This window comes from Lithobates pipiens, unplaced genomic scaffold (genome assembly GCF_037356315.1).
Source record: "Lithobates pipiens isolate NorthernLeopardFrog02 unplaced genomic scaffold, aLitPip1_a1.2 Scaffold_8, whole genome shotgun sequence".
NCBI classification, from domain to species: domain Eukaryota; kingdom Metazoa; phylum Chordata; class Amphibia; order Anura; family Ranidae; genus Lithobates; species Lithobates pipiens.
Window position 1 is genome coordinate 567,399,609 of NW_027507903.1, and position 16,296 is coordinate 567,415,904.

The following is a 16,296-nucleotide window of genomic DNA, read 5'->3' on the forward strand; positions in this document are numbered from 1 at the left end:
GCAGTGTCGTGGCACCAGCACCAGTGCCTAAGGCCCAATTTTTCTGCCCCTGTTTAACAGGGGCGTTTAATTACAATTTTTGATGCAATGCTTTGCAGCAGGGCTAATTCCTGCACTAAAACTAGAGTATATGGGAGAGGTTGCAGTGTCGTGGCACCAGCACCAATTTTTTAATGCAATGCTTTGCAGCAGGGTTAATTCCTGCACTAAAACTAAAGTATATGGGAGAGGTTGCAGTGTCGTGGCACCAGCACCAGTTCCTAAGGCCCAGTTTTTCTGCCCCTGTTTAACAGGGGCGTTTAATTACAATTTTTGATGCAATGCATTGCAGCAGGGCTAATTCCTGCACTAAAACTAGAGTATATGGGAGAGGTTGCAGTGTCGTGGCACCAGCACCAGTGCCTAAGGCCAAATTTTTCTGCCCCTGTTTAACAGGGGCGTTTAATTACAATTTTTGATGCAATGCTTTGCAGCAGGGCTAGTTCCTGCACTAAAACTAGAGTATATGGGAGAGGTTGCAAGGTCAATTTTTCTACCACTGTTCAACAATGGCATGTAATTACAATTCTTGATATAATCGTTCACAGCAGGGCGCTCCAGCGCCCACCAAGAGTCACTTTGAGGGCTTACAATGTTGTGGCAAAAAAAACACCTTGTTCCGCCATTTCTGCAGAGCATATAGGGCAGGCCCCTACTTTCAAACATCCAACTTACAAACATCTCCTACTTGCAAACGGAAGGAGACAACAGCAAGTGAGATGAAAAAAGATGGACGACAAAACGAATTATACATGGGTGATAACCCTTCCCTATGTTGTCCAAAAAGCTTAAAAATTGTTTTTTTGACTGGAGCTACACATTAAAAATGTACCAGTTGAAAATTACAAACAGATTCAACTTAACACAACAAACCTACACAGTCCCTGTCTTGTTTGCACCGCCTGTATACTGCTGTTCTGAGTATATAGGGCCTGGGGGCCACGCGCATTTCCTTTTTTTAATATGGGTATGGGGTTCCCCTTAATATGCGTACAAGACCCAAAGGGGCTGGTAATGGGCAGGGAGGGCTACCCATGCCATTTTTCTCAATGATTTTCAACCATATTGCAGGAACCAGATATAACATTAAAACCGCAAGCAGTTTTAAATGATGTTATTTCCGTTAAATGTAATTTTGTGCAGGGACTGTTCTAAACACGGGAAACACGTGGCACTTCACAGGCATACTACAGACACCCCCCAGGCACGATATTTAAAGGAATATTTCACTTTTTTTCACTTTAATCGTCATTAAAATCAGTGCTCCCGCTAAAACGGCCATTTTTAAAAACATTTTAGGCATTGACCCATGTCCCCTGGGGCAGGAGCCAGGTCCCCAAACCCTTTTTAGGACAGCATCTTGCATATTAGCCGTTAAAATTAGCACTTTTAATTTCGAACGTTCGAGTCCCGTAGACTTCGATGGGGTTCTAAAGTTCGTACGAATTTGGGGTCCATTCGAAAGTTCTGGTGCGAACCAAACCGGGGGGTGTTCGGCTCATCCCTATTGCTGATATACTCTGCTCTCTGTATCCATTCTCTAATAGTAGGTTTTTTATTCTCTAACCAATTTTTAGGGATGAGGGCTTTTGCCACGTTAAGCAAGAAAGGTACTAGAGTTTTTTTGTTTTTTTTTTATATTGGTTCCTAGTCGGAACCATAAAACAGACAAGCCCAGGGGCAATATGGTATCCTCTCCCCGGTTATTGCCTCTATATAGTGTAATATACTATGCCAATATTGTTTTATCTCTGGGCATTCCCCCCATATAGGGAATGTTGTTCCGAATGATTTATATTCTCTCCAACACTGTGCAGATTTGGAGGGATATATTCTATGCAGTCTTTCTGGTGTCAAATGCCATCTCATCAGACACTTATAGTTAACTTTTAATAATATCGACATATAGTATAAATCAACCCTTATCCTTCATGAAATTACACTATATTGACAGCGCTAAAATAAAAATATTTTACAATCCAATATGCATAAAAAGTATATAAATACAGAAAAAAAGAGATGACAGTTTCTCAAGGAATAGAATGCACCAAAAAGTTTTTTTTGAAAGTCCAAACACAGGTGTTTAAATGCCATCCATTGCAGTATTCCAGAGGTGATGAAAAAGATAGTCCATCTCCCAGTGAAAGACACCAGTGCGTAGTAACTTCACACTAAGTGACACCCCTTATGGTAAAACACTTACCAGAACTTAAAGGGTTACAGGCACATCACAAAACACATTGGTTCCTCAGATTCCTTGTAATAATGCTTCCAATCAAACCAAATGCCAATACGGTTGTCAGCACTAATAGTTTAAATTCGCTCTATCTTTGGTTCAATAGTACTCCATTCAGCATAGATTCACATGTAGGAAAAATTAAAATATTCCATAGTGCAAACCATTTTATTTATTTAAAATTCTCATGCGCTTAATAAAAACATACGTACACAATGTACAATCATCAGGTCATTAATCATGCTCAGAGCGATCAGGTTTGTCTCACCGCAGTCCTGAGATGCAAAGATAGCAATCGTTCTCAGCGTCCACGGCGGGTCCCGGGTAAAATTTCAAACCTTCTCCCCTGCGATGACGTATGGCTGCTTAGTCACGCCATACGCGTTTCGTCACTACGTCTTCGTCTGTGGGCGTGACCAAGCAGCGCAGCTCTTACGCTTATGTACAAGACCGGCGGCGCGCTGATAGGGGGACATGGCTCAAAGACACTCCTCCATCCAACCTCTCAGTTGATCAGCACCGCCTACCTTCAATAGTAAAACTCATATGTTTGTGTACAGGACCGGCGGCGCGCTGATAAGGGGACAATATACAGAGGCACTCCTCCATCCAACCTCCCAACTAATCAGCGCCGCCTAACCCCAATAGTAAACAATCACTACAGGAATGACAAGATACGCTGTTACCAAGACACCGAGACTCACAGCGTTCTGACCCACGTCAGATAACATGATCCTCAGTGTCCTGCTGGAGCGTTCAGTGTAAACAAAAGACAGATACTAAGACCATCCATTGTAAGACATAGTCATAGATCTATGATAACCATTGTCATTCCCGCTCACAGAACATTGATTAATAATTCGTCCTGCCTACAATTAAAAATCAATAACTAATCCAGATAAAAAAGCTGGCAACAATATGTATCTGATGATTCAGAATAATACATCAAACCTATAATAAACCGCTTCAATTGAAAATGACAGCAATTTAGCATTTACATTACATGAAGTATTTACAGAAAACATTGCTATTAGTACAGAAACTAAAAAAATCTAAAGACATCAGCAATATGTAAATGGACCTCACGCCGGGAAGATAGGGGAACACTATCAATCCCGTATATCCAGGTGCTTCCATCCCGATATAAATGCAACAAGGGGGGGAATTTTGGGACTTTAAATGAAGCACAAGTATGTGCCTCCATCCCGGTAAACGGTACATAATAAAGGAAGTTTGGGACTTTAAAATGAAGCACTTGGATAATGGATCTTGCCCATGGCCCGCCCTGTGCCCACTGCCGCACACTGCACTTTCCGCTCGGATTGGTGAGTCTGTCCTGGCTAACCATTTACACGCATTGAATTCCCATTAATTTATTTTTATTTATATGGTTAGTATATTATATATTTTTTATTCTATTCCATAGGAATTTTTTGGTCGCATCAGCTCCTGATGAGTGGGGAGACACCCACGAAACGCGTCGAGCTTTTGAATTGATGTCCCAGTTATACTTTATACGGAACTATATTTATTTCATTTTATTATGAATTTACCTTTTTAACTATATACTAAAATTTTTTTTTTTTTATTATGTGGATGTACTTGCTGATGTCGTGTTTGCTGTCATAGGCACTACCATGCCATATTACCCAATTAATTTATTCATTACTATTATGTGCTGCTATATGTGAATACTATATATCATGTTTCTACTACATTTACGCCTATATACTTTATGAATTTGATCTTTATTATTTTTTATGATCTGTTACTGAACAATCAATAAAAAAAAAATAAAAAATTTTGATACATGGTTAAAACTTACCTCCATTATCCAAGTGCTTCATTTTAAAGTCCCAAACTTCCTTTATTATGTACCGTTTACCGGGATGGAGGCACATACTTGTGCTTCATTTAAAGTCCCAAAATTCCCCCCCTTGTTGCACTTTAAAATTGTGTCCATTTCCAGTTGAAGTAAATTGGTCAACACCTCTCAAATGGGTACCGACTGATTTACAGGCCTTACACCTACGGCAGGCAAAGAAACCTGTCCTATCCCAGAACATATGTGGCCTAGACGGTGGAAAACTTTTTTAACAATTTTATCACCAAAAGAAGGGCTACGCCTATATGTAAATCTGGGTTTTTCTGGAATAGCCTCTTTAAGGGTGCGGTCCAATTTAAGGATGTTCCAATATTTCCCGATAATATCCTCAACCTCCTTATATTGTCCGTGTAGAGTACTGATAAAGCCCGATTCATGACTGGTACTTGCAGATCTTACTTTTGGTTGAAGGCAAGTCTCTTGAGATATCTGAAAGATGGTTTAACTCCTGATCTAGAATATCAGGGGAATATGCTTTCTCTAGAAACTTCTCTCTTACAAGAGATGCTTGTGTCAAGTAATCCTTGTCAGAGGTGCAGTTTCTACGAATACGGAGAAACTGTCCCTTGGGTATACCTCGCAGCCACAGTGGATGGTGACCACTCTGGATCCTGTCTGTTGGCTTGAAAAACACTTTAGTAGATAAATGGGTACGTTCCCTCATTACCTTAACATCCAAAAAGTGGATTGATTCCTTACTCCAATTAAAATCTAATTTGATATTATTATTATTATTATTAATATTCAGACCATCAGCGAATAATTTCAAACTTTCTTCAGTGCCCTGCCAAATAAAGAATAAATCGTCTATATACCTCTAGAAAAGTAATTCCTGTCTCCTAGTTGCAAAGATACGTATGTCCTCCCACTTGCTCATAAATAAGTTCGCCAGACTTGACGCAAACTTAGAGCCCATTGCTACCCCTTTCTTCTGGTTGTAAAATTTACCATCATACCAGAAGTAGTTGTGCGAGAGGCAGTATTCTAAAGCCATTCGTAAAAACTTTTTTTGAATGAAAGGAAGGTCGTCTCTCTGCGAGAATGCCCAGTTGAGTGCCAACAGGGCATCCTCATGTTGTATAATTGTATAGAGAGACGACACGTCCGCTGTTACTAGGAAGATTTCAGATTCTTCCGAAAATTCAACCTCTCACAGCAACTGTAAGAAACTTGTGGTATCTTTCAAATAGGCTCGGGTCGTTACCACACTCATCTGTAAAAAATGATCTAGATATTGGCCTATTTTAGATGTCACGGAATTTATTCCATTGACAATCGGCCTAGCCGGTGGTTCAATTGCATTCTTGTGTATCTTAGGCAACGTGTAGATGTTGGGAATTCATCTGAAACTTGGAACCAGAAATAATTTTTCTTTCTTTGTAAGGATCCGCATATAATACCCAAAATCCACCAAATTCGCCAAATCACTTCGGTATTCTTTAGTGGGGTCTTTGTCCAATAGTGTGTATTTTACTTGATCAGATAACATCCCACTGAGTTGGGAGTGGTAAAACTGTTTATCTAACAGCACCACACCCCCCCCCCCCCCTTGTCTGCAGGACGAACTATTATATCCTTTCTTTCTTCTAAGGCCATAATCCCTTCTTTAATATGTTTAGGACAAATATTTTTCTTCAAAGGGAGATCATTCAGATCTCTCAAAACCGATTGTTTAAACACCTCTACTTGATGATTCGAAGGGAGAGGAGGATTGAAAAGAGACTTATTACGAAGCCCACTATTAATACCTATTGTTTCAGTGTTATTGTTATTTTTCATCATTCTACTGTTCGAGAGCATATATTTTTTGATGTTAATTTTCCGCACATATTTTTGTACGTCAATATAAACATCAAATTTATTCATAGGCCGACGAACAGAGCATTTCAGGCCTGCATTCAGGATATTTTTCTCTTTCTGTGATAAAGTTACATTAGTCAGATTATAAATCCCCGTCAGTCCATCTCCCTTCTTCTTTTTTTGCTGGAGACGTCTTCCGGCTCTACAGCCTCTTTTGGAATGGGTTTTACCTGCCTGGTCGGACTGTACAATCTTGGGATTGCCTCCATCCCTGATTGCTCTGTACTGATGGGGGATAAAAAGGACGACCCCTCCATGGTCGGCCCCCTCCATGGTCGGCCCCCTCTCGGTCTTCCTCTCCACTGACCTCTTCCTCCCCTCCATAAAAAAGGGAGTATCTGTGTATTATGGGGTGAGGACGAACCCGAGAGTGGGGCAAAATGATTATATGTATTTAACTTATATACGTCCTGTCTATTATATGCTGAGTGCCCCTCCCTATATTCCCTTTCACTATCTATGGCAGCGGAATTAGGGGGCTTTTTGTCTACGTTTTTTTGAGATTTCTTACCTTGGGAATTTAAATTTTTAAGATTTTTATTTTTAGGGGTTGCTCCTTCCAACTGTCTAGAATCTTTATCTACAGTTATTACTTTAGTCAATGGGGGTTGGGTTAATGCAGTACCACCAGTTGCTTCCTCTTGTAAAGATGATCCAGCTCCTCCCTGCCAGCTATACATAGTGTGATTTCTAAAATCATTCAAATCCCTTTTAAATTTTTTTATGTTTCCCTATCTACTTTCTCTAACTTTCTGCATATTTCATTATTAAAAACAATTAACTGAGGTGTATCTCTTATTGGTTCTAATATTTGTTGTAAATCTGCAATCCTTTTTTCTAAAATCACCATTTTTCTTCTTTTACGTTCAAGTACTAATTGTTGTAATTTGTGGCCAACGCCATTGAAGAAATCAAGCCATTCAGACATTGAGCATACATCATCAAGTCCATCCTGAGGTGCAACATCCCACCTCAGACTTCTCATAATTAATTTATCTTTAAGATACTGTTCAAAAGTGCTGATATCCCACCATGTACGGACTTGTTTCTCCAGAGTGTTGGCCAGTGCTGTTAGAGTTTCAGCAGAATTATTATCCTCAAGCAATTCTCCTTCACATGAGAAGATTGCTTCCAAATCAATCTGTCTATCTTTTAAAAAATTAACCTTCTGACGTACGGCTGCTTAGTCACGCCCATATGCGTTTCGTCACTACGTCTTCGTCTGTGGGCGTGACCAAGCAGCGCAGCACAGGCATTTAAACACCTGTGTTTGGACTTTCAAAAAAAACTTTTTGGTGCATTTTATTCCTTGAGAAATTGTCATCTTTTTTTCTGTATTTATATACTTTTTATGCATATTGGATTGTAAAATATTTTTATTTTAGCGCTGTCAATATAGTGTAATGTCATGAAGGATAAGGGTTGATTTATACTATATGTCGATATTATTGGTAATTTAATTAATGATAGCAGCTGTTAATTGGATGAGATTTTGAGAAATTGCTTTCCTTTTGGGCGCTGGGATCAGTGAGGAATAGTTCATATTGTTCAGTGATATTAGTATTATAGTTAACTTCTATTGACCTTGTATTTGATGCGTATCTATATACAGCGTCTATCATCTGTGTCTCATCTAATTTAATACCCACGTCCTGCTCCCATTTTACTATAGCTGGTATACCCGGGATACATTATGCTTTACTGTTTTTTTTTTGAGTTACAGAGCTTTTCCATTGGCGTTAGTGTATTTTCGTCCCTTATTGGACCAGGGATTGAGTTAAAAAAGTGTTGAATCTGTAAGTATTCCCATTCCTTTAAGTTTTGCCACCTATATTTCTTTATTAAATCCTGTTTTGACATTAATTCACCTTCTAAAGTGATATCTTTTAATTGTATATTTATCATTTGTCTCCCTAATTGCGTGCCAATTCCTGGGATAAAAAAATTTGTGCCCTCAAGTGGAATTAATGGAGAATTATATACCCATTTATTTCTACGATATAATGCATCCCATATTTTAAGTGCCCTATTGCTTCCTATTCTATATTTTGGCAGAATCCAAATATTTTTTTGTAATTGTGATCCAAAAAGCGTCTCCTCCATTTTTACCCATTTCTTATTAGTGCCTAAGTTAGCCCATTCCACCAATCTCGCTAAAGTGATTGCAATATAATATCTATATGTGTCTGGCAGTGCCATCCCACTTTTTTTTTTTCCTAGTTAAAGCGGAGGTCCACCCTAAAGTGGACCTTCCGCTCATCGGAACCCTCCCCCCCTCCGGTGCCACAATCGGCACCTTTCAGGGGGGAGGGGGGTGCAGTTACCTGGATAATACAGGTAACTGCACCCACTTCCGGGACAGCTCTCTGCGGAAAGGGGCGTAACTTACGCCCCTTTCCGCAAGTGCCCACCCCTTCCTGCAAGTGCCCCGCTGTCTGCTGGGAAACACACAGTTCCCAGAGGCAGCGGGGACCGTCCGGATTGCGCTGCGCGGCTCGCGCATGCGCAGTAGGGAACCGGGAAATGAAGCCGGAAGGCTCCATTTCCTGATTCCCATACCCAAGATGGCGGCGGCAGGACCCGACAGACGACCTAGCGATCGGCTTCGGGTGCCGACATCGCGGGCGCGCTGGACAGGTAAGTGTCACTATTTTTAAAGTCAGCAGCTGCAGTATTTGTAGCTGCTGGCTTTTAAAAAAAAAAAAAAACGCGGAGTCCCGGTGGACTCCCGCTTTAATATATTATAATTTAACCTTGATTTTTTATTTTACCATATAAATTTTAAGAAAAGTGTTTTTATTACTTTAAAAAAACAATTTGGAATGCTGATCGGGAGCATTTGAAATTTATAAGTAATTTTTGGTAAAACTACCATCTTCAACATATTAATTCTACCAATCCATGTAATTGATCCCTTTAATAATGGAATGTAATTAGCTTGATATAAATCTTGGGCTGTAGTTATTATTTTTATACCAAAATATGTTATTTCTTTTTTCTCCCATGTGAAGGGGAATTCTTGTTGTAGTAGTTTCTCTTCTTTTTTATCTAATCCTATATTCAATATAAGGCCGCGTACACACGCGGGGACTGTTCGCTCAACTTTGTCCGTCAAACAGTTTCAGCAAACAGTCCGCTCAAAATTAGCATGGACGGACTTGCCCACACACGACGAACGAACAGTTTACTGAAACCGTGCGCGATGACGTGAACGGCATGTACGACGGGACGGAAAATACGACGTCCTATACACTGCATTACAACTTTCGGCGTGTAAATCCTTTCTGAGCATGCGCGGAACTTAGTTTGACGAACAAGCCTACACACGAGGGGACTGTTCGCTGAAACCAAGTTTCAGCGGACAGTTTTTCGGAATTTCCGAAAAACTTTGTTCAGCAGACTGTTCGCTGAAACTGTCCGCTGAAAGCCCACACACGAGCGGACTGTCCGCCGAAACACTGTTCAGCGGACAAAGTTGGGCGAACAGTCCCCGCGTGTGTACGCGGCCTAACTGTTTTTATGGGGTTTATTTTAAAATTTGAGAGAGCTCCATAATCCCTTATTTCTTTTATTAAGCTAGGAAGGGACAGTCGCGGGTTAGTCATATATAGGAGTATGTCATCCGCATACGCCGCCACCTTATGATCCTCGTCGCCCAACTTTACCCCTCCTATGTTAGGATTATTTAGAATTTTTGTAAGTAATGGCTCTAAAAGAAATCACGTACAGGAGGGGCGAAAGCGTACACCCCTGCCTTGTCCCATTTAACATCTCAAATGCGGATGACATACTCCCATTTACCCCCACTCTAGCTGTTGACTGTGTATATAAATAGTTTATCCATTTCAACATCTTTGGACTTAGGCCTATGTTCTGGAGGGTTTCCATTATAAAACACCAATCTACTCGATCGAATGCCTTTTCGGCATCGATCGATATTAGTATCATTGGAGGCTTATTTTCCTTATCTTTACCCATGAGTAACAGGGTTCTCAAACTGTTATCTCACCCCTCTCTGCCTGGTACAAATCCTACTTGGTCCCCTTCTATTAGTTCAGGCATAAGATTTTTCAGTCTTGTTGCTAACACCGTCACATATAGCTTAGTATCGGTGTTCAGCAATGCTATAGGCCGATAGTTAGAACAAATTGATTTATCTTTCCCTGGCTTTGGGATAACCGTTATATTGCCAACAGCGATTGTTTCCTCATGTCCTCATTCTCCCCTATTTTGTTCCAATATTTACACAATTCTGGGGCTAGTTGCTCTTAAAATTTCTTAAAGTACTTGATTGAGAAGCCGTCCAGACCCGGGCTTTTCCCATTCGGGGTTTCTTTTAGTGCTTTATGAATTTCGTCTAACGTAATAGGCTCATCTAATCTCTTAGCAATTTTTTTAGGTAAGTTTGTTTCCATCAGATATTCTTGTATTTTAGCTTTCCTAATCCGCTTCTGTTCTCCTGTCTCTGCACTTCTGATTGAGTATAGTGCTCTGTAGTATGTTTTAAAAGCATTGGCTATCTCCGATGTTCTGTATTTAATTTCCCCATACTCATCTTTGATCTTTTCAATATAATTTAAAGGTTTTTTTTTCCCTTGATATGCTTGCCAGATATTTCCCCGTCTTGTTTTCCCACATGTATCTTTCTTTAGCTACATTTTTAAATACTTCTCTTGTCTCTTGCTCTATCATATCATTTAATTGTGCACATTTTTTAATGATCTCCTTATGAATATTTCTGTATAATTGTCTCTTATGATCTTGCTCTCGCTCATATAGTTCTTTTTTTATATTATTCAATCTCTTTTCACTTTCTTTTTTTTCCATGCACCTATAGAGATTAATTTCCCCCGAATCAGGGCCTTGTGAGCCTCCCAGAGTGTTGCTTTAGATACATCTATAGTGTCATTGTTTTTAAAATATTGTTCAGTCTCTGTTTTTATGGTACTCTCTACTTCCTCATTTTCTATTAGGGCCTCATTGAGTCTCCAAGTGCCTTTTCTACGTTTCATTTCCCCCTCTCTAATTTTAGCTATCACCGGTGCGTGGTCCGACGAGGTGATAATTTCTATCTCCACATCTACCACGCTTTCCAGCATTTCGTGGTCTACAAATATGTAGTCCAATCTCGCATACATATTGTGTACACAGGAATAATAAGTGTAATCCTTTTTTCACAGGTTACCTATTCTCCATATATCCACAAGCTGTTGTGAGTATATATATTTTTAAAATATTCTATGTTGTTTGATTTCCTGAGGGGGGACACGTGACGTGCTATCTAAATCAGGATCAATATAGAAATTTAGGTCTCCTGCTAAAATCACAAAATTCGCTAGAGCATTCAAAATCCCATTTAAATATTTTTTGGACCCTTATTAGGACAGTAGAAGTTGACTAGTGTATATCTTTTCCTTTGTATAGTTCCTTTTAAAAACAGAAACCTCCCCTCTGGGTCCACCTTCCTTTCCTCGACTATAAAGTACACATTTTTCGAGATCCCGATAGCTACACCCCTAGCCCCCTTGTTTGGGGTGTCTGCATAGTACCACATTGGAAACACTCCTGTATTTAGCCGAATATTAGAGTCAAGGGATAGGTGCATCCCCTGTAAGAAAACAAATCCACAAAGTATCCCTCAATTTCTTTAAAAATAATATACCTTTTCTTGGGAGAATTAATTCCTCTTACGTTGTATGTTAATAGCTTAAGCTCTACCATCAGACAAATCTTGAAAATTTCTTCTTTCATTTTGTGGATTTGGGTCGACAGAATTTCCCTCTTTTCTCCCCCCCCCCCTTCCCCCTCATTTGATGTAAATATGACCCTATGGTCCAGGACATCTTACCAGGAACTCCCTTGTTCCTCTGGTCCCTTTGTCCTAGGGTGGAGTTCTGTTTGGCCATGTCGCTATCCATCTCACCTATTACTTGTGAGATGGTATCCCGACGTGCCAGGGACATCAAGCCCCTCCCCCTGCCGCTTTATTATCTTCATCTCTTCTTACCCTCCGTAACCCTCCTGCCCTCCCTCCCCACTCCCACCACTCCTCCACCAAACTTCCCCCTCTCCCCCCCATCCCTGGTAGGGTGGGGGGAAATACAGGGAGAGAGGAGAGAGAGAGAAGATAAAAAAGAAAAAAAAACACACCCTCATGCATATATATACCCATATATCTTCTCCCTCCCTCCCTATTTGGGGAAGAGAGGGATGGAGAGCCTATCCTCCCAATCCCCCCCCCACCACCCCACCCCCCCAGAACTCATTAGTCCCCTTCACTCATATATATTATTTCCTTGGTGCAGGAATATCAAGTTTTTTACAGAACTCTGTTGTGTCTTCTATATATCTCCATTCTTTCTGCCAATTAGGCACGCGGGAAACCCCCAATTTTATTGGACCCCGTTCTCGATCAAGACTGCTAATAAAAGTTTTAAGGCTCTTCTTCTCCTTATAGTCTCTTGGGATAGGTCCTGGAATATCTGGACATCCTTTCCTTCATATTCAATTGATGTATTTTCTCTTAAATTTCTCCATATTTGATATTTATCTTCTTCGTTCTGAAATCTCACTATTATATCCCGAGGCATCTCTTGTGGAAGTTCTTTTGGTTTTCTTAACCGATGGGCCCTTTCAATTTTTATTGGGTTTGTTATATCTTTATTCATCAATGGATTGCATATCTTTTTTATTATATCTATTAGATCTTCTTGCTGTGATGATTCTAGGACTCCACGTATTCTTATGTTTTTTCTTCTGTCCCTGTTTTCTTGGTCTTCCATTTTGTATGCGTGTTCTTGTTGCACTTTTTTTAAAGATACAATTTCTGCTTCTAATTTCCTTATTGTATTGGCGTCCTTTTCAGCTTTTTTTTTCCATGTCTTTAACCCATTCCAATATGTGGCCAAGGTTCTTATGTAATCTTTCCATTTCACATTTCATGGAATTTTCTAGGGCTGCAAACATAGATGTTATTTCTTTTTTGGTAGGCAGCGATAGAGGACTTTCCTGCTGGGTCTGTGTCCCTTCAGTTTCACACTCTGGTTCTACTGATTGCTCCATCTCCGCCTCTAACATTGCGTCTTGGTCCTATAAGGATTTATTTTGCGCTTGTTGCCTTCTTTTTTCCCTTTCCTTCTTGTCCTTTTCCTTTTTATCTTTATTTTTATATTCAGCTAGAGTGCTTCTAGTATTTTGTTGTTTTTCTGCGTATTGTTTTTCGGTTACGCCGGCTTGCGTAACGTATTTATTCATTGGTCCAAGACTAATGACTAGACTCCGCCGAGGTGATTTAGCAGTGGCTCCCGGCTTCATTTATCCATATTAAATTATTCAGTACAATTTAACACCGTTATTATTTTATTGAGATATACTTATGACATCTATGTTCTCCTAGATATTCCTCCAGAACGTCTCAGATAGGTGATATACACGGGATCGATATAAAGGCGTATTCAATTATCTGTTCTTGTGACAGTTTTTTTTTTTTTAGATCATTCATTGGGCTTATCCATCCATGGAGAACAAATGATATTGCTTGAGTAAGGGTCAGTATACCAAGGAGACACAGCTATATACCAATATACAGTTATAACAAGTAGACTTTCCAATCCTACAACCCCACTTATTCTTCTCGGTATCATGCATTCACTCAATTAAATAAAATTCCATTAAGACCATCTCTTTGATAGTTCTGGTTCTCTTATTGTCTTATTTATTCACGGTGAAGCCACGTAAGACATGGTAAATGTTTCTATTTAAAGGACCAACAAATTCTAGTGTCCCTTATATTGCTAGCAACCCATCAGTTTTATAGGTTTACCACTGATATCTCTAAGAGGGCTATATAATGAGATGCTTTGGGAACAAATTATCTAATTTTATTTCTGTTTCTCCTTTAAAGTTCAAGTCGCATCATCCAGCAATAGAATTTATCTTTAGCGTTAGAACTGCAGTGCTATCATTTTATATCCATTGCTTCCCAGAAAGAATACTTGCGCCAGTAAGCTAAGCTTTATATTTACAGTCTTAAAATCTATGTATTAAGGAAACTCTGACAAAACACTTTCTGAGTATCAGGCTTTAGTACATCTTAGTGTATATCCACATACCCTTCAAGCTGGATCTCTCTGGGCGTCCCGTTCGCTATTCCCTCGAATCATCCGTGCGGCAAAGCATCCACCTCATGGGTTCTTGTCCTCCTCTTTCGGGTGCCGCCAGCCACGCAGACCGAGTAAGCCTAGGTACGCTGTATCTCAGTGGGCAGCAGAGGGCGCCTGAAGCTGCCGGTTTCTCCGGAGATCTCCAACCTCGCTCGGGATCCCGACCGCCCCTCTCGCAGGCTCTCTCACAGCGCCGTCCTTCACCGAGGCTCTACACCGCTTACTCAAGCTATTCTTCGGAGCAGAGGTCCCCGCATCCGCACGCAGCTCCGGCTGTAGACACCGCACGGGTATGAAGGGGAAGGGAGGCAAGAGTAGAGACACCAGAGCTGGGGTCAGGGAGGAACAAGCGGCACCATCTCGGCTGTGAGAGGAGACCTGATCCTCACCTGAGCATGTTAGATGTGGACATGCTCCATCTCTAGACTCCTCCCCCTAAGTTCTTTTTGTTCATGAGCACAGACCACTAAGCCAATGTGCTGGGCACAACTAGACCTGCATAATAGTTTAGTATGATTAAAGAATGAACATAGATAGTTAGAACTCTGTAGTCTCCTAAAAAAGGAATGTAGCATGAAAAAAACAAACATATAACAGATATGTAACTGTAAATGTTAAATACATTTAACCTTACAGAATAGCAGACATTACTCTGTAATAATCATTCAGAACATCATTCATTAGCAAAAGAAGAAAACAAACTATGCACAATAATTGTAATATAAATAAATAGCCACACACGAGGTAGAGCACACCCCACATAACAATGGTTGTACACACATGATCATAGCTAAATACTGCAGTGCAGTTTCATATAGGAAACTCGTTGGCAAGTGCCAGTTATTGAACTGTGACTATACCGAATCGTAATTCACTAATGCATATTCGAGTATTTGTACTCACTTTTATGGTCACATGTTCACCTAGATCTTAATTGGTTTGAACTCATTGGGAGCAACTAGATGTAGAGTGACTACTTTTTCTCCTTATTCTTAGTGAATTAGGCCTTAAGTGTCAAAAATAGGCTTGGCCCAAAAGTGGTTAAGAGTCTTTTCCTGCCAGACATTGTGGAGCAAACAAGACATTCACTTAATAATTTGTTTTAACAAACAGGAACTTGGCATGTTTTTTTGGATAGGGGAACTCCACAAAACGCTGGTCTTGGCTTTAGCAAGTTCATGGGAGGCTTGGCTACTGGAAAGCCCCGATGGCCTTTTTCCCAAACAATTTGAAGTAGTTGGTAACGGAGGCGGCAAGCTGGTAGAAGGATTGGATAGACTATATCCTTTTGGAAATCCTTGAGAGAGCAAGATGTTTGTGATCAAATATCTTGGCAAATAGGATGCTGGCATTGTTTTTTGGACAGCTTAATTCCAAATATCTGGCTTTGGCTTGGGCAAGTGCATTGGAGGTTCTACCCATTAGAAATCCTTCAGAATGACAGTTCTGGTGGATTTTGGCCCCGCAGGTGAGATAGGTTTCAAAGTAGGTTCATCAAAGGTTCAATAATGGGGTTGGCAAATAGGAATCTGGATTTTTTTCTTGCAAATTCCTGTCTTGTCTTGAGCAAAAACTGTAGAGGCTTTAGAAAATGTCTTCACTTTATAGATCCCTCATATAGTGTTCAAATCAGTTGTTTGAATTGTAATTGCATTGAAAATGTGTGTTGATCCCACAGTTGTGATCAAAGGAAGCTTGACAAAGACCCACAGTATGTTCTGCGGCACATTGCCGCAGAACATGCATCTGAAAACATAATGCATCTGAAAACAGATAATAAAAATCTAGGTTCGATGCCTGCCTAGTTTTTCAAATACTCTGTTGTTATCTGTTGTATTTAGTACTCACCCTCAACATTTTGCATTTTCAAGTAATTCTATAAGACTTGGGGATCCACAGACTCAGCTAATCCCAATTCGTTATATATATTCCACAATTCTGAACTCAGTACAATGTGCTAAAATCTAGCATAGTAATTTAGTATGTTGTATACCACATTTCCTCTATCTATACTAGAAATGCACTTTTGGCTAGTGCCCTTTTTGCCCTTAATCATGCCCTAACAGTTAATTACACAGCGCCTCTTCACAATATAAGCCCTTTTTTTTAGCTTT